Source organism: Diceros bicornis, chromosome 17 (genome assembly GCF_020826845.1).
Source record: "Diceros bicornis minor isolate mBicDic1 chromosome 17, mDicBic1.mat.cur, whole genome shotgun sequence".
NCBI classification, from domain to species: domain Eukaryota; kingdom Metazoa; phylum Chordata; class Mammalia; order Perissodactyla; family Rhinocerotidae; genus Diceros; species Diceros bicornis.
The window spans coordinates 22,706,596-22,729,145 of NC_080756.1; the positions used below are offsets into that span (position 1 = coordinate 22,706,596).

At 40.4% G+C, this 22,550-nt stretch overlaps 1 pseudogene; it reads right to left on the minus strand.

The window, feature by feature from the left end:
• Nucleotides 1–238: 238 nt before the first annotated feature.
• Nucleotides 239–22,550, minus strand: part of LOC131415553 (protein FAM186A-like) — a 182,709-nt pseudogene continuing 160,397 nt past the window's right edge.

A 22,550-nucleotide genomic window follows, 5' to 3' on the forward strand; every position in this document is an offset into this window, starting at 1 on the left:
TTCTCCTCCCAGTAGACTTGACAAATGAGGAGAGTCACAGGTGCATCTAGAAACACACATCATGGCTAAGACTCCTTGACTAGTCAAAGTATTTTTCACATTTAAAACACAGCCATCCAAATAACGGTGGTTTTCTTTGTGAATTCTGTAAGACTACTTGAATATGAATCCTATAAGACTATGCATTATGGGAAATTAAGATCTGTGATTTGAGAACAAGAACTGGTCATGACTTGGTTTAGTTGTCTGCCTCCTGAACTGAGCAGGAGCTCTTGAAGACAGCTATGATGTGGGCGATGGCCAGGACACTGTAGTGGATAAGAGAGGGCTGAGAGAGGCCCCATGACTATTGTTTGGAAGGACTAGCAGAAATTAGCCACCTGGAACAGAGTCAGCCCTTTCCAGGCACAAGGCAAAGTACGCTCAAAGGCAAGAGCTGCTATGCAAAAGCATGACGCGTTTGGGGAAGTTCAGGTGGTTTAGTAGGACCAGACTGTTGCGGTGTGCAGGGGAGTGGAGATAGAGGAAGGCAGGGCTCACAACACACAGATCCAGGTTACTAAGATGTAGTTTTAGCTTTCTCCCGCAAGCAACAGGGAGGAACTTGATCAGATGGACAGTTTGGAAAAAGCACTCTGTCAGCTGGGTATAGGGTGTACAAGAGAGAGGGGAAAAAATCAGAGACAGGGAGATCATTTAGGAGGTTATCACAGTAAATCTAGGCAAGAACTAATCATGATCTAAACTAGCGTGAAGTCATTAAGTATATCAAGGAAAAGACAAAGGTATTTGAGAGGTAATTAAGCAAGAGAATCTATTGTAATTCTGCCAACCTGGTAGAGTGTGGCGGTAAAGATGGTAAACATTAGAGACAGACTGCCAAATTCTGCAGGCTCTGCCGCTGTGGCATGACTTTGGGCAAGCTGCTTAACTTCTTTGTGCCTCAGTTTCCTCATCTGTGAAATGGGAGTAATAACCACACACGGATTATTGTGGGGATTTAATGAAACAAGACTTAAAGAGCACATAACTTTCTGCTTTTTTCACTGCCTTACCAGGACTGGAGTCCCTCTGACCCAAGAGAATTAGGGAGGGATGTATCCAAGTTCTTGCCCAAAGAACAGTCCGGATGGAAGTGACTTCAGAACTTCAATCTCTGTCTAAGGTTCACAGGCTTGATATTACCATCATGGAAAAGCTAGGAATTTTGCCAACTCTTTTTGAAACAGAAAATACGTTATTACACTTTGAATATTACCTCAAATTAAAAGACAGACAATCAAAGGTTGTTCCTGTTTTTAAACAGCATGTAAGCAGAAGAAAAGGAGATGCTCAAAATATGAAAGACAGTTTGGAGAAAGACATCTGACAGGCCCATATACCCATGGCATTTCTGGAATAGGCTATCACACCCAAATGGTTCCTTATTCTCAAGAACTTCAGCACAACAAATTGGTTTCAGAGATTAGAATCCTACATCACAGCTAAAAAATAACAGAAAAGACGGATGGGTTTTAGAAGTTGCTTTGGTCTATCTTTCTTGAAACAGATGATGCTCATAAGACATAGAAAGCCATTAGGGAGAAAACATGAGCTCTCTGTTACCTTCTTTGCTCCTCTCCTCACTCCTTTTTGCTTCACCAGTCTTTAAATTTCTCCCCATCCTTCAAAACCCTGGGCAAATCCCTCCTTCTCTACTAAGACTTGCCTCCTCAAACTCAAGCTAATTTCGCTTTCCTGTAATTTATCTTCCTTCTTTTATAAGTACGTCTTCTCATATCAATCGGTATCAGATATTTTTCCAAAGAAAACAAATAAGTAGATACACAACGCAAATGGGCTGTGCTTTAACATTAAGTTAATATATTTTTAAAATATTTTTCAGGACTGTAAGGCACGTTGATTTCCCCCCAGGTAGAATATTCAGCCTGCAGCATCTGAAGGGCCAGTGTGAATTCGCTGAGAGGACATCTTTGGTTGTGTCAATTTTCAGTTTCAAGCACCCACATAGCAACAAAGCTTCTGCTCTCCCACTCCTCAAAGGTGGGCTTCTTGAGTCTAAAGGGAAGGCCAAGGTAGGAACAAATAATTTTGTGTGTGGTTTGGAGATCATCGCCCAGTCTAGAATGAAGGCACAGGGAGTGTGGAGACCTTGCATTTGATGCTGCTGATCTGTTCAACCACCTTCAACTGTGCTCACACTTAAACTGGGAAGAATGTTAATCATTCCTTGGATCAGTTACTTAAAACTAATGAAAAATCACTGTTTGAAAACTAGACAGTTATTTGGCATTTAACAGCTAGAGGAGATGAGTTTTGCTGTGGGTTTATAAAAGTCACTGCCCCACATAGAAGTCAAATGCTTCACCTTCTTTCACCGCAACAAAAATACTGCTTTTAAAAAAATGAATAACCAAATGATGGATATCTTGTTTTCCTTTCTTATCCATTCTTTTAGAGACGACTAATAGACTTAGGTAATAGAAGTGCTAGTTGGTTAAAAAACTCGTTTATTTTTTCGTTTCCCTGGTGGCTATTATATATTTTCTTTACCTTTCTCATAAGATCTAAATGAGTCAAAGGGTAAAGAAGTACATTTTCATTGTCTAATTTCCTCAAGTTCTGATTATATTCTTTCCCTCTTATCTTTGTTTCAACTCCACAAAGAGAAATGACAATAAGAATAATAAACCGCTTTAATGCCCACATCCCCGCGAACTGGTTTACCAGCACACCACAGATTAAATATCAGAAGTATTCTAAAGAAGATCTGTACTGAGTGGTATCCCTCTCTGAGTGGTCGAGAGAGAGGGAAAGGAGAGGTTTTGACTTCTAAAGAAGTGAAATGATCTTGAATTCCACATCAATTCATAATATTTGTTGAATCAAATGAAACTTCTGATTTTCAACAATTTTGACCTACAAAAATTGCAATCGCATCTGGTTCAGCCTAATATACATGGCTGCAAGTAACAAAAAAGACCACAAACAGCGGCTTCGATAAATAAAATTTGTCTCATGTAACAAAAAATCCAAAGTAGCCCTGGGATGAGATAGCTGTTCAATGATGCTCTCAGAGACCAAGGATCTTTCTATATTTCTGCCCTACCATCCTTAGAAGGTTGATTTTTGTCCTCATGCTTGTCATCTCATGGTCACACATATCTGCTGTGGCCCCAGGCACCATGCCTGCATCCCAGGCAGAAGAGCAGAGAAAGGCAAAAGGCTATGCTCATCAAGTTTATTCGTGTTAATCAGAAAGACAAAAGTTTTCCCTGGATCCCCATTCAAAAACTTCTATTTACATCTCATTGGCTAAAACCTGTCACATGGTCACACCCAGATAAAGGAGAATGAGATTACTAAAACAGATTTAGACCAATCATCATGCTCCCTGGCCTCGAAGTAGGGGCCTCCTCTCTCTGAGAGGAAGAGATCTCAGCCACCGCCTGAGCAAACTGAGGTTCCAACGGTGAGAAAAGTAGAGAGGGGGTGGATATAGGGAGGACAACAAATGGTATCTAGCACAGTTTCCTTCTGGTTATTAATCCAGACATCTTCAGGTTTTTAACAAACGCTGACAAGATTTTCCTTTTCTGGATGTAAATGTGTAAAAGACTATGATATATAATCTTCCACAGTGATTGCTTAGCATTGTACCTAATTAGCAGCTCAAAAAACTATGCAGTAAATATGAATCAGTTTGGCAAGGTTTATATGTTCACAATATTAAAATTCATTCCTGAAGTCTCAGCCTTCATACTGTGGTCTATATGTGGCACAGCGACTTGTTTACAGCTTTTAACTGTGAGCTTTAAACAAAAAAATGATTAAGAGGAACCCTGACTTAAGGTAAAATCAGTGGCCCGGCACCTTGGTCTAACAGAGAGAAAGAAGATGATATAAGACAACAGATGTTATAATATAATTGTTTTCTGAATAAAAAGCCTAATGCTGGTCATTTTGAGAAAGCCAGGAAAAAGAAGTAAACTCTTCTGTGGTGATGATGTATCCTTTAAAAAGTCTGATGTGGCATTTACCTACCTTGGTATTTAAAAATCATGTTACTCAAATGATTGGTAACCTTGCTTCTGCAATAATGGCAGGTAGGCCACCATGTAACCTCGAGTAATACGCTAGTCTGAGTTAACTACTGTGTATGCTGCGCTGTCCCACTGATTTGCTTATGGCAACAAGGAGAATGCATGGCTGCTCTGCACTTGGCTGGCCTTTGTTGAGAAGCATGGACAGCGCAGGCTTTCATAACATGGTTATAAGATACTTTTCATCACATTTATAAGCACAAGACCCAGAGAATCTGGCACACTTCCTTTCTATCCAGATAAGACCCTTTACTGGCAACCTGACTTGGAAAAAGTTACTTAATGACTCAGTTTCTTCCTTTGTAAAACGATACTTTGTCAGGTTGTTGTTAGGATTAAATGAGACAAAGTAAGTAAAGTGCTTAGCACACATTAAGAATTTAATAAGTGGAAGTGTCTGATTCATAGTTTCCTGTGTCTGATTCAAAGACGTTTCTTCTAAAATGATTCTATTTATAACTGTCCCTTTAATAATAATAAATATAATATGTGTTTTATTTTAATAACTGCTGTTTCCAAGAGCCAACATGCAATAACTAATTCTTATACTTCTTTCCAATACTATCTTATGTGTTTGGAGAATATGATTTTGCTTTCTGTCCTTTTATCTTCAACAGTGAAATCACTCATTCTCTCATAACTCACCTTTGAAAAAGCCTGTAGCGATTAAAGGAATCTCTTCTATCACTTTGAGACGGTTCGAAAACAAGGCATCTGAAAGCATTTCTATAATTAAAAGATAAAAACCATTAACATTATCTCTCAATCTTTATTTACTACTCATTAGGAATAAGGCAATATACAAGATAATGTGGTTATAATTCTACAAAAGATCAATCAAAATGGTGGACGTGCCACCACTCACATTGACTCCTACAGGTTTTACCCTTTATAGATACAGAATCACATTTAACTTTAACTTCAATCAACCAGAAAGCTCAAATATGCATTTTTTTAATACTCAAAGTACATACCTGTAGAACCCTAAAGTATCATCTGAATAACAAGAGTGAAACCAATGCTAATTTAAATTTAAGGCCAAGTTTATTTCACAGCATTCTGGATTTTGGTATATTGCCAATGTGAATATGGTTTGTGTATCGTGATACAATAAGTTAATAAATACATTCAATTATTCTGAAAGCTTCATTTCTTAATTATATTGGCTAAATAAGAATTTACACATGATCTCCTGTAAATTTTTGGATGACTCAGCATTTGCCATTGCCTATTTTATATAACAGTATTATCCCTCCATTGTACCAAAGGAAGAATCTCACTGGACCTTTCCATATGTCATTTAAAGCATCTTCTACCTCAACAAAGAATAGAAAATGTCACAACATAAGCCACTAGATGGCACACTAATAGCAGTGATGCTGATGCATCAGGCGGGCAAAATAACATTTTGGAAATCTATAGAGTTAAAACAGCAGATTATATGGGTATAGGTACTTTATGTTATTGGATGAATGCAAAAGTCAACAAGTTGACTGTGACAATAAATTTCTATACAATCAATTTCCTTTTCCCACTGACTTCACTTATAAAATCAAAAATGTTTTTCTCCAGATAATGAAAGTTAATGTGGGAGATATAATAAATTATCACGTAGGAAAGTAACAAGTCTTTTATATTGACATATTTCAAGGAAAATTCTATTTTAACATTCTAATAAAGGTATTGAAATGTCAAAACTTGTATAGTTAAGATTAATTTCATGTTTGACACAACATCATACAAGTCTAGAGAAATAAATGACATTTTAACTACACCAAAGACTAAAAGTCTGGGTGACTAAAAGTCACCCAGACAACCAAACACAGCAGAGGCAGCAATTAATCAGAACAGCAAGTGAACAAATCCAGCAGCAGAATCTGCAAGTCCATGGAAGTAATTGAAGCAATGGGAAAGCACATTGATTGAAATGGATAATTGGAAGGGATGTGAAAATTCTGTGAAAAGAATCCTTAGTGATGCAGTGATTCATTTTTTTAATTATGAAGGTATGCCTGAATGAAAACCACGTTCATTTTATAATGAAATCAGCATTTTTCTGAAGCTACAGTATTTGATTTAAACATGGTTGTTTATCAATTAACACTTCTTCAAGGTCTAATTTACAGCTGTCTCTTAAATTAAAATAAAATTCACGGGCCGGCCCTGTGGCTTAGCGGTTAAGTCCACGCGCTCCGCTGCTGGCGGCCCGGGGTTCAGATCCCAGGCGCGCACCGAGGCACCGCTTGTCAGGCTGTGCTGTGGCACCATCCCACATAAAGTGGAGGAAGATCAGCATGGATGTTAGCTCAGGGCCAGTCTTTCTCGGAAAAAAGAGTAGGATTGGCATGGCTGTTAGCTCAGGGCTGATCTTCCTCACAAAAAAATAATAAAAAATAAAAATAATAAAATCAAATTCATAATGATGGGGTCATAGTTCCCACACTTTCTGGCTCTCGGCCCTTGCCTAACTATTCTCATCTGCCAGGAAGCTCCAATTCATATTCTAGCCAGGCAGGCCTGCTCCCTGTTCTGTGTGCTGCTGCGTCTCCTCTCAGCCCTCGTGCTTTGCTATGGCAAAGATGGCAAGCTCCCTTGCTATAGTCTAGGGCTGTTGCTGAGAAGCCCTGACAAGTCTGTGCCCACATTTCCTGGCCCCAGCTTCCCTTACATCCAGGTAGGACTATGTAACTAGTTCTTGCTGGTGGGATATGAGCAGAAATGATGTGTCACTTCTTGGCCAAGATGATTAAGAAATGGGAGTTCTTTCTATGTGCTTTCTCTCTCCTCATCTGCCAAGTGGATATTAACAAACAGGATGACATTGGAAGCCGTAAGTGGAAGATGCTGGAGACTCCATCAGCTTAGGGCTCTGAATGATGGTGTGAAGGAGGACCTTCCTCCACTCCTACACCCTGCCTTCCACTCCTGTCACCCAACCAGGAACAATAACAATTGTTTTGGATTTTATACAAGTGAGAAATAAGTTTCTATTATGCTAAGTCATTAAGTTTCTTTTCTTTTCTTTTTTCTTGTTACATCAAATTAGCCTTACCTTAACTAATTTATTTGCAAAAGCTATTTTCTTACCTGGAATGCTTCTTCCATTATAGGGGGAGACAGGGACTGTTTATTTGAGCACCTATTATGTGCTAGGGACATCATAATGGTAACGTCTTCATAGTGATTGATACATGGTATCATTTTTTAATCTTCCCAACCCTAAGAGTTAGTCATTATTATGTTATTGGAACAGACGTGATGTATGCTGTTGGGTAGTTCTGCTTAAGTATAGACTGTTTCTGACTTGTGAACATTTTACATTAGAAGGCCCAGCTGGGGACGTAATTCACTATTGGATATGAGTTTGAGTGAGCCAAAGATTGATGGGGAAAATATGACAGAGGGCCACATGGCATTCTAAAATATTTGTCATGGCATTCTAAAATAGACATAGGCTTTGGGATACATAAGAGAATACAGAAAGATGAAATTGATAGGGTAGGCTCCAGATCAAGAATGATATTTAATGCTAAGAAATTGGACTTTGGTCTATTCTAGGTATCTATGACCCTGGAATTCTTTGTCCAAATAGCCCCATCTTCCAAGCGATGGCACTTGGGGGCGGGTGTAGATGGAGTCTGGCCGTGCAGGCTGGGATATCCATGTACCTGTGCCTGAGGCCCCTAATAGTACTGGACGGAACCAGTGTAGGAGGAGAAGGGGGGTGGCTCCTTAAAATTTTTTTGTGGACATCAAGAAATGTGAGAATTTTAAATTTGAATCTGACCTCCCAGCCTTGGGCCCTTCTGAGAAACTTAGACAGATGATACCAGAGGTGGTGGGGACGAGCAGGGGCACTTCGCGGCCAGAGTTTGTTGTGCTAGCTGGGCGAGGTGGGGTGAGGAGAAACGCAAGCCATGTGGGACATGGCTTCTATTTGCCCCTTGCCTCCGAGTCCCAATTTGCATTTCACAATCCAGTTAGTGTACCATCGCGGGAGGAAGAACTTGGGACTCGGAAATCATACATGTGTAGGTTACAACCTGATTCTGCCTATAGTGTTTGTGTGGCAGCTGAATGAGGTCAGGATGGATTGGGATTGTTTGGTCAGGCAGATAAAAAGGAAAGACATTCAGGGAGTAGGTGAAGAATCACAAACATGTATGCAGAAGGCTTAAGAATTTGGGAGTTTTTAGGGAACGGGAAGACTAAGGGTGTGGTTGGAGGACAATGTGATTGGGGAGAAGAGCAGAGGATGAGTCTGCAAGGACCCCGCACAAGGGCCCTGAAGGCCACTCAAAGGAGCTGAGACTTCCTACTGCAGCAACACAGAGCTTTGGGGGTTGCGAAGCAGAGCAGAGTATCTGGTTTTGCTCTGGATGGAAACAGAGAGAAAGTAGAGGCTGGGAGATCAGAAAGCTGTTTTTAAAATACTGACAAGGGATGCTGGGCTGAACCAAGACACCAGGCATAGGAGTGCAGAGGAGAGAATGGAGAGTGTTTGTGAGGGCTGAATTGCTCACTAGAACGACAGCTATTAATATAACCCCAAGCATATTGAAACATAGATACATGCTTTTGGCTTTTAAGATTTTGGGCATGAAACATTTTGGCTTTTACATGGGGCCACACCAAATGAAATTTTCAAAGATGATTGTAAAATTTTACTCTCTTCTCTCTTTTCAGGACTACATTATAGACCTTTTTTACCTCTGTATCTTTTTAAAATTTTGCATTTCGCTCCTGTGTGTGCGTGTGTGCATGTGTATATGTGCATGTGTGTGTGCATACTTTTTACCACTATACAAAACTGATTTTTCCATAAATATGATTCCGAAAGTAGAAACTTCAGGCTGAGTGAAGACCAGAAGAAGTTGTATTTGGAAGCAACAGGGATTTGGGTGTCCCCGAAGTCACTCAGCCTTTGTGCATGCCAGTGCTGCCAACATGAACACCTCTCCATTTCACTGTCCCACAAAGCCATTAATTTCCCATGCACGACACCAATATATGGAAATGAGATTTCAAAGGGGTAGAACATTCAAATTTAAATCGAGGGAGCTGATACTTTGGGGCTTCATTTTTTGGTAAAGATCATCCAAATTAAACATTAATTTGAGTCTGTATACAACAGCTTTCAGCTATCTTCAAGAAAAGGTAACTATACTTAGAAAATTTTGACAGGCAATTACATTCACGTTAACCTTTTGTTGGGACATCGACGGGAGGGAGATATCTGAATTATTAGCATTCATCTCCACAACTGGAAAATTCCATCACTTCCAACAAGTTTTCAGCCTGTCTCCTTTGGGCCCAATGACTGTGAAATGCCAATTAGAAAACTGCAAACAATGGGCTCACAAGGCCTGGAAGAATTCCAAATCATTTAGCGGGCTTATCAAGCCTTCTTCTGGACAATGACAGAAATGTGGGCAATGCAGCAGCTACTGTAAGAGCGTTATTGTTCAGCACTGGGACGCCTCCATGCAATGTGTTTTCATTCACTGTAAAGCTCATAGAATCAGGGCATCTCGAGTCAGAAGAGGGATTATAAGGTCATTTAAATCTGCCATTTGTTTTTCGTTTTACCCTTGTATAGACAGAAATATTTAGATCAACAAGTACTTTCTAACATTTACCCTGTGCAAAGTGCTGGAGTAAGATAACACAAAGAGAATAAACTCCCACATACTGAGTCAGGAAAGCAATACAGCTGCTGGCCTGGATACGAAGGAAGGGACCATTGCAGATAGGGGAGTACTGGAGAGAACAGAAAGCTTCCAGGTGAAGAGACAACTTCTGAGTGCAGCTGAAGCAGCAGAGGTGATTCTAACGCAGACAACGTTAGCAAAGCAGCACTAAGAAAGTGCGCCCCTGATCACCACCCCTGTTAAGCAGTTCCACATGCTGTTGAGCACTGGACCAGTTCATAGCAAAGTCGTGTTTGAAAGACTTCGCCCTCTTAAAGAACACTGTGGAAGCAAAGTTTATCTGTGGCTGTTATATCCTTAAGTTTGGACATTTAATCGACTTTCTATTTTAACATGGGTCTAATTTATTTGCTCTTTCATTTTCCATAAAATTCAGTTGATTTAAAAGTTCATTTCTCACACTATGTATCAAAATAAAAACTTGAACAATTAGTTCTTATCTGTCTTAGTGATTTGTACCCTGTTTTAACTCTACTTAATGGGAGTGAATGATTATACTTTCAGGATAGAGTTGTTCCAGCTTAAGTGATGACTAACTATATACATTTATGAGATAAAATTATCTTGATTAATACAAAAAAAAAGCAGAGTGGTCAGCAAAGCTTTTTCAGAACAGGTAGGAGGTGAAGTAGGAAGTGCTGTTTAGATCGGATCTGGATAGCTGTGCTCGAAGAGCATGTGAGGCGAGCATGTGAGGCGGAGGGAATGAGATGCAAAAATGTGTGGAGGTGGGAAGAACAAAGCCAGTCAGCAGGACATCAGTGTGCCAGCTGGACCTGATAGAGCGTTCACATAATGAGGAGTAGGAGCCAAGGCAAGGTAGGCATTTGCAACCACGAATTGATGAGTTTTTGGACTATGTTCTGAGAAAGGCATTGTTAGGCAATTTTGTTGTTGTGTGAACATCATAGAGTGTACTTACACAAACCTAGATGGTATAGCCTACTACACACCAAGGCTATGTGGTACTAATCTTATGGGCCCACCATAGTGTATTCCGTCCGTCATTGACTGAAACATCGTTATGCGGTGCATGACTGTATTCGGAAAGCAAGGATGAATACCAAAGCTTGTAGAGCAGGGCTTGTACAATAAGCCCACCCAGCAATCAAGGAATTCACTCATGGAAAACTAGAAGAAACAAATTTACTCAAGAAAAAAGATCGAGAAGAGAAATTATGGGTCTGATGCTTCTGTTAAAGAAATCTATAACGATGACTTCAGTTTATGCTTAATGAGCTGGGCTTCTTATAAACTCATTTCTAGGAAACATGCCCTGTTGCTTGCCACTTAGCCCTTTATCACTGCTGCCTATCAGAAATAAGAAGAAATAGCAAGTCTGGGGAATGTTTGTCAAAACTCTGAGGACACATCCTTTCAGGATAGTGCTAAAAAAGAGTGTAGGCTAGAAGGTGGGTTGTATCAGTCTGCTTGGGCTGCCATAACAAAATACCATAGACAGGATGGCTTAAACAACAGAAATTTATTTTTTCCCGTTCTGGAGGCTGGGAAGTCCAAGATCAAGGTGCTAGCCAATTCAGTTTCTCGTGAGGTCTCTTTCTAGCATGTAGGCTGCCTTCTTGATGGGTCCTCACACAGAGAGTGAGAGAGTAAGTGTGTATGAGAGAGAAAGAGAGAGAGAGAAACCTGTCTTCCTCTTCTTATAAGGCCACAGTCCTATTAGATTAGAGTCTCATTATTATGACTTCATTTAACCTTATTTACCTCCTAAAGACTCTCTCTCCAGATATACTAGTCACTTTGGGGGTTACGGCTTCAACATATAGAGTGTGTGTGTGTGTGTGTGTGCATGTGTGTGTGTGTGTGTGTGTGAGGGAACACAATTCAGTCCATAGCAGGGAGTTGGGTGCAACCACTGAATCGATTGAATATTGGAAATTTTTCATTTACCCAGGATTTGAGAAACTACGTGGAAGTTGCAAAATCATTATTGTGGCAGGTAAGAAGGTAATATTTTCTACTACATTCTCTCATTATTTTGTAGAACTTTCCCATAATCCTAAAACTGATAAAGACTATTTGTTTTATATAATAAAGTTATCCAAATCATGACACATGATTAATGAGTTATTTTCAGATAACTGTATTATAACTATATTGAATAAAGTGGGCTGCCCGATCCACCTTCTGTTAATAATAGTTTTCATTTAATTGATCACTAGGCATATGCTGGGGTTTTACGTATGTTATCTCATTAATCTTCACAGTAACACTCTGGTGTAAAGATCTCCATTCTACCAATGAGAAAATTGAAGCTTGGAGAATTTAGGTTCTCCATATTACCTTCTTACCTGCCACAATAATGATTTTGCAACTTCCACGCAGTTTCTCGAATCCTGAGTAAATGAAAACACAGAGTCAAATGTCACACTCAGGCTTGAATGATTCCTAAGCCCGGAAATTCCCCTGTACCATCTTGCCATTCTTGATATTATATTGTCTTTCACTGCACAGATGATATAACAGATGAAAACGACATTTTCAAAAATCAAGATCTTGAAAGGACAGGAGATAACAATCATCAGAGTTACCCAGAGTTGTTTTTTTTTTTTTTAAACCCCATATAGCTCTCATCATAAAACACAAACTTGCGTAAAAACCAGGTACACAGAATCAGAATCTCTAAGGATGGGGCTTAGGGGTCTGTATTTTATAAAGTTACCTTGGTGATTCTAGTGATTGGCTAGACTTGGGATTGTAGTGGGTTGAATGGTGGCCTCCCAAATGATATGCCCATGTCCTAATCTCCAGAAACTGTGAACACGACCTTATTCGGAAAGAGTCTTTGCAAATGTAATTAAGTTAAGGATCTCTAGGTGAGATCATCCTGGATCATCTAGGAGGCCCTTAAAGCCAATGACAAGTGTCTTTATAAGAGGCACAGAGAAGAAGAGAAGGCCATATGAAGATGGAGGCAGAGGTTAAAGTTACGTAGCTACAAGTCAAGGAATGCCTGGGCCACCAGATGCTGGAAGAGGCCCTGGAGACTTGCCAACACTTTGATTTCTGACTTCTGGCCTCTAGAACTATAAGAGAATACATTTCTGTTGTTTAAGCCACCAAGTTTGTGTTAATTTGTTACAGCATCCTCAGGAAACTAATACGCCTACTCATTTATGAGACATAAAGTAACAAAACTTATTAAGGCAGGATTGAATGTGGGAGTGAGACAAAATAATTGGAAAAAATATAGGACATCTTTTTGCCACTCAGGAATGCTCACAGTTTAATAAGCTATTTGACTTTGGTCTTCCACCATTCAAAGCTCCATCTATACATCTTTAACCACTTCAAAAGTGTTGAGCAGACTCTTATAAACTATATTTATGTTAGCTGGGAAAGGCCATTCAAGTCTGTGTAGTGAAGCCCATTGTGCATGTATGCTTTGGGAGTCCTCAAGCCTTAGGAAATTATAATTCAATGCCTTCCTAGGCAGCTAGTATTGATGTTAGTATAAAACAGGAAACAAATAGACAATAATTACCCAGAGACTATACATCCACTAAGACGGTGGGAGATGAAGGGGAGGGGAAACAGTGAGAGGTACCTCTTTTACTTTGTGCCTCTGGAGGTATAAATGCCATTTCTTTCTATTCTTCAGCAAGTAGAGCTCCCAGTGATGAAGGCTTTCTCACTCCTTTGGGAGACGATGCAAGACAGACAGGAACACTTCTCCAGCAGCAAAGTTGCCATGGTAACACCTTGTACATAACCTGCCATCTCCTATTTTAAGTTCATATATCTTCTGGTGAACCCAAGAAGATGAAAGAAATACAGAATAACTGGAAGCATCTCTAAACTTTTGAAGTGGATGTTTTGGAGATCAACCATGATCCACAAAATACATCTTAGCGTCTCTGTTAGAAAGATAAATGGATGAAATGGATCATGTTATATGACATTTCTTATTTCCTAAAAAATGTATCTCCTTTTGCTATCTTAAATAGGCTATCCCATAGACCATCTATATATATATATGAGAATCCTTTAGAACATCTGATATGACAAATACATATATACTTATAGGGCAATGAGGAGGATATTTGAAATCTGGACTAAACCAGAAAACTGGACATACAATAGTTACATCTACCTTGTACACTGGATGAGCCTATAGGCGATGTACTTGTGAAACAGGTATCCCAGCCGAACTGTGTGTGTATGAAGTGTTTCAATTATGAGATTCCTAGCTGCTGTGTGTAGCTCTGAATGGAGTCCAGAAGCTTTTGTGGCCTGACTTAAGAGTATCAAGTTCTTCCTCTGAGCCTCCAGGTCAACAAAATACCTCTGCTCTTTGAGCTCTTGGGGAGAGGAATGGGGCACCCTCATCTTGGGTTACTTGGTACCTGAAACTGAAGGCAGCATCCAGGGCTTGTCTATAGGAGGAAATCAGGATTTCTGGTCCCATTCAGGTGAGATCTGTGGTGTTTTGGGTAGCTGAGTAGTAAGAGAAGGTAGTGATGTTACAGGCTTCATGAGTGTGGGAAGGGCCCCCTCATCAATGTAAGAGGTTTGTGATACTGGTGTCCTGTAATTGGTGAGATAGGACTGAAATGCTCTAAATTGTTTCATGGAAAAAGGATCATGGAGCATCTGGATTTCTTCAGAAGTGTCAGAGACCTCTGATATTTGGAACTTCTCAGCGGTGAAAGGGGCTTGAGTTATCTTGATATTTGGAGCACTGGGTTGGGCCAATGCTGATGTAGATTCCAGAGAAGAAATAATTGCCAATCTTTTCTTACTTTTCTTAGAGGCAGAAGAGGACAGATCTTTCTGGGGCTTTCTAGGAGTTGAGGGGACCATAGTGTTGGGGGATGCCCAGGGGTAGGAGGGATGCATAGTGGGGAAGCTCACCGAGGAAGGGTCCATGGTGCCAGAAGCTTCCCAAGGGTAGAAGGGGCTTGTAGATAGGGAGATTGCTCATGGGCGGCCGGGGGCTGGAATGCCTAGGGCTGCTCAGAAGTGAGAGGAGGTCCCAACGCCTGAACTTGCTCAGGGATGAGGGTGACTCCCAAACCCAGGGATTTCTCAGGGGTGCAGGTGCCCACCAATGCCTTGAACTGCTCAGAGGTAAGAGGGATGCCCTCTGCCTGTGTCTGCTGAGGTGTGCCAGTGATCCCCAGTGCCTGGGCCTGCTGAGGGGTGGAGTGACATTGTCTCTCAGGTGGAAGATCATACCGAGCAGGCCTAGGCACTGGGGATCAGTCTCACCCCTCAGCAGGCCCAGGCACTGGGGATCACTCTCTCCCCTGAGCAGGCCCAGGCACAAGGCATCCCTCTTACCTCTGAGCAGTTTAAGGCATTGGTGGGCACTCTCACCCCTGAGAAATCCCAGGATTTAGGAGTCACCCTCATCCCTGAGCAAGTTCAGGCATTAGGACCTCCTCTCACTTCTGAGCAGCCCCAGGCATTCCAGCCCCCGGCCGCCCATGAGCAATCTCCCTATCTACAAGCCCCTTTGTACCCTTGGGTGTGAGGGTGATGGACTTTGTGGGAGACTGTCCAGAGATAGGAAAGGCCCCAGGTGAGGAAGATTGTGTGGAGGTGGGAGGAGTGATTGGTACGGGGTGATTCCCGTCAGCAAGAACATCTAATGTCTTAAGATTCCGCTGGAACTCTTCTCTGTGATGAGACTGGGAGGTGTCTTTGGGTATGCTTGTCCACCTGGGAGACAATGTCACTGAAGTTTGGCTGAACATCTCTTCTAGCTTCTCGGAGTTTTTCGGCTTAGTCTTCATCTGACCCTGTGCTTCTCTCTGCCTCTGCCTTTCTGCCTCTGCCTTTCTGCCTCTGCCTCTAGCTTTCTCCTTGGCCTCTGCGTCTCCTCCTCTTTCTCCCAGCTGCTTTCCAGCTCCCCGTGTCTCACTTCCTTCAGAACCTGCCTCGTCTGCTGCCCCTTCTCCTTCCCCAAGGGCACCCCTTGCTCTTGCACTGTTTGCTTCCGCGCTTCCAGCTGCTGCTGCTGTGGCTTCTGCTGCTCCTCTCCCTCCTCTCCCCTTTGCTTTTGGATCTCATCTCGCTCAATCCGCTTCTGCCTCCTTTGTTTTTGCTGTTCCTGCCACCCCTCTTCTTCCTGCCGCTGTTTCTGCCTCTGTTGCCCTTGCTTTCCCTCCCTCCTCTGGAGCCCTGCCTCTTCCTTCTCCAAATTCTTGTTTGTCATTTCATAGCGCTTCCTCCAGAGATTCCTTTCTTCTTCCAACTGGTTTTTGAGATTCATACCAAAAATTTTTTTTTGATCCTCTTGCAAGTATTCCTCCTGCCTTTGTTTTTCCTTCTCCTTGTGATCTCTCCCTCCTATTGAGTCTACTGGAACATCTCTTTCACTTTCTATCTATCTAAGTCAAGATCATTTGTATTAAATTGTCAATTACTGGGCCCATGCTCCTATGTGAGAGTAAGGTGCTAATTTCAGACTTTGCACTAATTGGCTACTGAAAATACAATCCTGGCATAAATGAGACTATCTTTTTTCATTTCAGAGGTTTCTCTCCAACTTGTCCTGCATTTTTTATATCTTTGTTTTTTCTCAAGATTTTTGTCACAGTTTCTGCCACATTTTGGAAATATTCCTCCATTTTTGCCATTATGATTCCTAATTTTTCAGCTTCTGCTCTTTTTAATAATAACTTCTCTTTTGGTACAGTTTTTTTTATTCAAAGGCTTTCCTATGTTATCAATTTTCTCTTTAAGGAAAGCCATTATGACTTTCTGAAATTCTTCTAGGTTACTCTGTGCACTTTTGCCATCTAGACTTCCTAGAGCTCTGGTAGATTCTGAAGTCTCTTTAGTTATCCTAGACTGTGATTTAACAAGCTCATGAGACTTGCCTTTCTTGTCGAAGACTAACACGTCCTTCTTTTCAATTTTTCCTTCTTTGCTTGTGGTTGTTCCTAGAGAAATTGGATGTTTCTTTCCTGTTGTTTTCACTTTCTCAGAGGAATAATCAAGTTAGATCAACCTGAATAGCTCTGCTTGACTAGTCATCTCGCTTCTGCTCTCTTTGGCCATTGACTCAGTGGTGGGCTCCTCTTTTTTCTCTGAAGAAATCTGGCTTTTGTCAAGTGAATGTTCAGGTCTGACCTTCCTGAGTTGATCCCACACACTACTTGTTCCACTTTTGCCACCTTGGCTATTTGTGTTCGTAGAAAGTAAATCAGCAGGGACATGTTGACTTTTTGATTCTGTGGATGACTTTGATTTGGCTTCAGAAGAGGATTTTCTTTCTTTTTTCTTCTTTTCTAGTGCTTGTAGCTCAGAGTGGTGATCAAGTTTGATTTCTGAGACTTTGTGTTCTCCTTTGTCATCACTCAGATTTGGTCCAGAGGTCTCTTGCATATCTGGGCCTTTTGTGTGCTTTCTTTTCTGTAATTGATACAGGTCAGTCCCATCTTTCTGATAGACATCACCTTCCTTCAGTGATATCTTATCTTCAGTAATATCTTCAGTAATATCTCTAGAAGACTTCTTCTGGTTTTTTTCAGGTAAAGGGTATTGCTGTTCAGTTAAATCTGGAGTCATCTCAACTTGGGCTGTGTATGAAATAGTTGAGTCCCACTTGATCCTCGAGGCTTTGGTCCCTTTTCTTTGGGCCTCATCTACAATATTTTCAAATTCTTTGGCCAAAACGCTGTGCATACTGTCTTCTACGTCAGCTTTGTTAATGACCATGGATGATTGTGGAGAAAGCTCAGGTAGCACTTTCAAGGTTGATGTAGGCAACGCTGTACATGCTTGGCGTTCTACCACATCTTTGGATAGAATAATTTGTTCACGTTTTTCTTCTGCATCTTGAAGTTTCTGCTGAAGCATTTCATTTTTTTCACTGAGATCTTGTGTTATCTTCAGAGAGAGCTCTTTTTCTCTTTCACTTGTCTCGTTTATATACATATTAGCACTTTGGAGGTTAAAAACTTTTACTTCATATTTAGTGTACTTAAAGCTTTAGAAAAGTTTACTATTGTTGATGATATATATTTAATAGCATTGTTTTCCAATTTATTGAACATTGCAGTGCCTACGAGTTCCTGTAGCATATCTTGGATTTCTGAAACCTTTGTATTTGTTGCAAATTCATCACTAATCATCTGATCTGGTCTTAAAGCATGGGCTGTTGCAAGTCGCTTTATAACTCTTTCTTTCCAAGATTTCCATAGAGTGCTTCTAGATGCAAGAAGAAAAAAGCCCATAAAATAATGAGATTGCATTTCTTCTTTTGTGTTGTGCTCTATCTATGCTTTAGCCTAAGGAATTTAGCCTAAATTAACAGATAACTATAGGATAAAGATTCATTAGAAAACCCGGGCTCCAAAATACATAGTATTATTTATAAAAGAATGACTCTTTTCCCATAATCACCTAGAACTTCTGTTTCTAGAGTTTAGGAGAACTCAGCTGTGACCTCAACTTACCTTCAGTTACAATTTGGGATTAGACATAACGTAAGCCAAAACTTTCCTTTGGCTTTGATTATGCTTGGTGCTTTCTGTTTTCTTTCTTGGGTTCCTGTCTTTCTCTTCTTCCTTTTCTGAATCAAAGCTAACCTTGGTTCTTTCATAAGGGTCATAAAAGAACATACAAAAGTCAAACACTGGAAGGAACTTCCAGAATGGCTGCATGAAAAACTCAGCAATTATTTTCCAAAAAAACATTGATAAAACTTGACAAAACTGCCAAAAACACCCATTTTAGGACTTTGGAAATTGATCAAAGTCATACAACAAATTGAGAAGCATTTATTCAAGAAAAATACTGAGTAAGTAAGAACAGTGGAAGTCTGTGATGTGGAACAGTGGAAGCCTGGAGCTGCTTCCATCACCTACTCCCCAGCCCCATGGCCTGATAGTTCTACCAGAGTGGGGTAGGCTGCGAAGATTCACAGCTCTACTGCCTGAGGAGGGTGATTTGATCTGGAGCAAATCATGGAAAAATCCATGCCTAAGGGCATTGTCTAAAACAATACATCCTTAACCCATACACAGATCTATTAGCAAAGAGTAGAAGCCTTACAGCATCAATATGGATCAGTTAAGGATTGGTCAATCATTGACTGACCATTAAGCTGTGTTGACCCAAAGGTGACCTCTAGGAATTCAGGCTTAAAAATCAAAACAAAAATGAAAAAAGAAAAAAAATAACTGGTCAGAGATAATAGTGGCTGCACACTGCAGGGGAGACAGACTCCACTGAATTAGTCCAGGCAAGTCACTAAAAAACAAACCAAAAAAGGAACAAAAACAAACCCTGGAGGTTTTAGGGGGAATCAGAATCCAGAGTTGCTACAATATATTATCTAAAATGTCCAGTTTTCAACATAAAAGAAGCATGCAAAGAAACAGAAAAGTGTGACCCATACACAAGGGAAAAAAGCAGTCACTAGAAATTGTCTCGGGGCTCAGTGTTAGGGGAGGCCAGATATTGGATTTATAAGAAAAAAGACCTCAAAAGAAGCAATTATAAACACATTCAAAGAACTAAAGGAAACCATATTTTAAAATAAAAGGAAAATATGATGATGATTACTCATCAGATAGAGCATATCAATAAAGAGATGGAAATTAGAAAAAGCAAGTGGAAAATTTGAACTTGAAAAGTATAATAACTGAAAAGAAAAATTCACCGAAAGGGCTCAATAGCAGATTTGAACTGACAAAAGAAAATAACCGGAAAACTTGACACTAGATTAGTAGAAATTGTCTAATCTGAAGAACAGGGAGGAAAAAGAATAAAGAAAAATGAACAACACCTCAGAGACTTGTGGGACACCATCCAACATCCCAATGTACAAGTAACAGAAGTCCTGGAAGAAGAGGAGAGAAAGAGGGGCATTAAAAATATTTGAAGAAATAGTGGCCAAATCATCTCAAATATGATGAAAAATATTAATCTACACATTCAAGAAGCTCAGAGAACTCTAAGTACGATAAACATAATAAGATCCATACCTAGACACATCATAGTCAAACTGTTGAAAGCTAGACAAAAAATCTTCAAACCGAAAAGAAAAATGACTTATCACAATCAAAGGAGGCTCATCAGGTACAGGGGAACCACAGTAAATTTAACAGCTCACTTCTTATCAGAAAGACTGGAGGCCAGAATGCAGTGGGATGACATATTGAAAGTACTGAAAGAATAATACTGCTAAGCAAGAATTCTGTATTCAGCAAAACTATTCTTCAAAAAATAAAGGTAAGACATCCATTCCCTGAAATAACACTTTCCCCAAAGTAGCATGCACGTACAACTCTCATAAGCATCCTTAATGCATGTGTTTTTAAACACTTCTCTAAATGCATTACAGAATGTCTATCACATCCATTCCCTGTGACTCTTGTCGGGGGAAGAGGGAGAATCTCCCTCTGCCCTTTCCCTTAAGGTTCTTCTGGCTGGCCAAATAATCAACAAGACAGGTTAGCAGGAGAAAATAATACCAAGTTTAATAACATGTATACATGGGAGAAAGCAGGGACACTGCGTTTCTCAACACAATAGCAGAAATTCTCGTCTTAAATATCTTTTTCAGCCAATGACAAAGGAGGATTTTGGCGGTGGGGGGAGTCAGTTACAGGAGATTACCACTAAAGCACAGTAAACAAGAGTAAGGTTTATTATGTAGCTCAAGGCCTCACCTTCCACATTGATAAGTCACTAGAAATGAGCTCATCCCCCTCTCTTCTCCAAACAGAGAGGGAGATACCTTTACAAATGGAGATTCCTCTTATAAATGTAAATGATTGTCTGGCAACTCTTCGCAGGGTCATCCAGAGAATGTGGCCAGAGAGACAGAACTTCTGATAAGAGGGGCTTGTTGGTGCCTTTCCTATTGTAACATTTACCCTACATTATCTTTACAGCCATCATGATAGATCTGTTCCAGGAAGGAGCTACCATGTCAAATTCTTTAGGCAGTTAGTGGGGGAGGTCAAATGTCCTCAGAGAAAACAACCAAGGTAAAGAGATAGATTTCAGGGTGGCCAAATCTTGATCTCCCACACTCTTCTATAACATTACATCAATGAGATGCTGTTGCACACCTATTAAAATAGGTAAAATCCAAAAAACTGATAATACCAAATGCTGGTAAGGATATGGAGCAAAAGGAACTCTTGTTTAGTGCTGGTGGGAATGAAAAATGGTACAGCTCCTTGAGAAGACAATTTGGCAGTTTCTTACAAAGTTACTTATGAAGTAATGTAGTCTTATCATGCAATCATGCTCCTAGGTATTTACTCAATTAATTTGAAAACTTATGTCCACACAAAAATCTTGTGCCAGAATGTTTATAGCAGCTTTATTCTTAATCACTAAAACCTGAAAGAAACCAAGATATCCTTCACTGGGTGGAGAAAAACAAACTGTGGTACATCTGTACAATGGAATATTATTCAAAAATTGAAAGAAATACGCTATTAAGGCACAGAAAGATGTGGCAGAACTTTAAATGTATAATGCTAAGTGATAGAAACCAGGCTGAAAAAGCTACATACTGTATGATTCCAATTACATGACATTCTTGAAAAATCAAAATATAGGGAAATTAAAAAATCAGTGGTTGCCAGGGGATTGGGGAGGCATGGGAAGGAATAAATGAAACATAGTGCATGTTTAGGATGGAGAAACTATTCCATATGATACTGTACTGGTGGATACGTGACAATATACACTTGTCAACCCCCACAGAACTCTACAGCACAAAGAGTGAAACTTAATGTATGCAAATTTTTAAAAATAATCATCGAGGGGGCGTAGCAGTTAAGTTCATGCACTCCACTTCTGTGGCCAGGGGTTTGAGGGTTTGGATCCTGGGCATGGACCTACACACCGCTCATCAAGCGATCCTGTGGAGGCATCCCACATACAAAATAGAGGAAGATTGGCACAGATGTTAGCTTAGGGACAATCTTCCTCAAGCCAAAAGAAGAAGATTGGCAACAGATGTTAGCTCAGAGCCAATCTTCCTCACCAAAAAAATAAAATAAAGTTGATATAAAAAAAAAAAGAGGGGCCAGCCTGGTGGCACAAGTGGTTTAAGTGCATGTGCTCCACTGCAGCAGCCCAGGGTTTACCGGTTCGGATCCCTGGTGCACACCGATGCACTGCTTGTCAAGCCATGCTGTGGCGGCATCCCATATAAAGTAGAGGAAGATGGGCGTGGATGTTAGCCCAGGGCCAGTCTTCCTCAGCAAAAAAGAGGAGGATTGGCAGATGTTAGCTCAGGGCGGATCTTCCTCCCCCCCCCAAAAGAAAGAAATGTATGACACAACATCACTGAAAGGGATGGGGGGCGCGAAGGTGCTGACCTAAGTAACTGGAAATAAATGGAGTCTGTAAGGCAAAAGGAACTGCACATAAGTACTGTACTCTAGTTGATAGGTTTTTTCCCACTGGGGTATGGGTTAATAATTCTGATACTACTAGACATGTATACTGGAATTGAACAATTAAGCAAAAAGATGGCAGATAGTAGGAGCAGGTTTCTTGTTGTTTGAGTGGAAATTTACAGATAAGCAAGGGGAGGAAGCTAGAATGATCCATGTGATAGTGGATTAAAGACAACAATAAGAACTCTTGTTTAGCTTAATGTAGTTACAGATGATTAGATACATAAATATTTACAGAAATGTGTCTATTCATGGGTTAGTAAACATACATTAGTACACACACATATTTTTTTGCTCTGTCAGATGAGAGGGCCAGACGGAAATGACACCCCAGT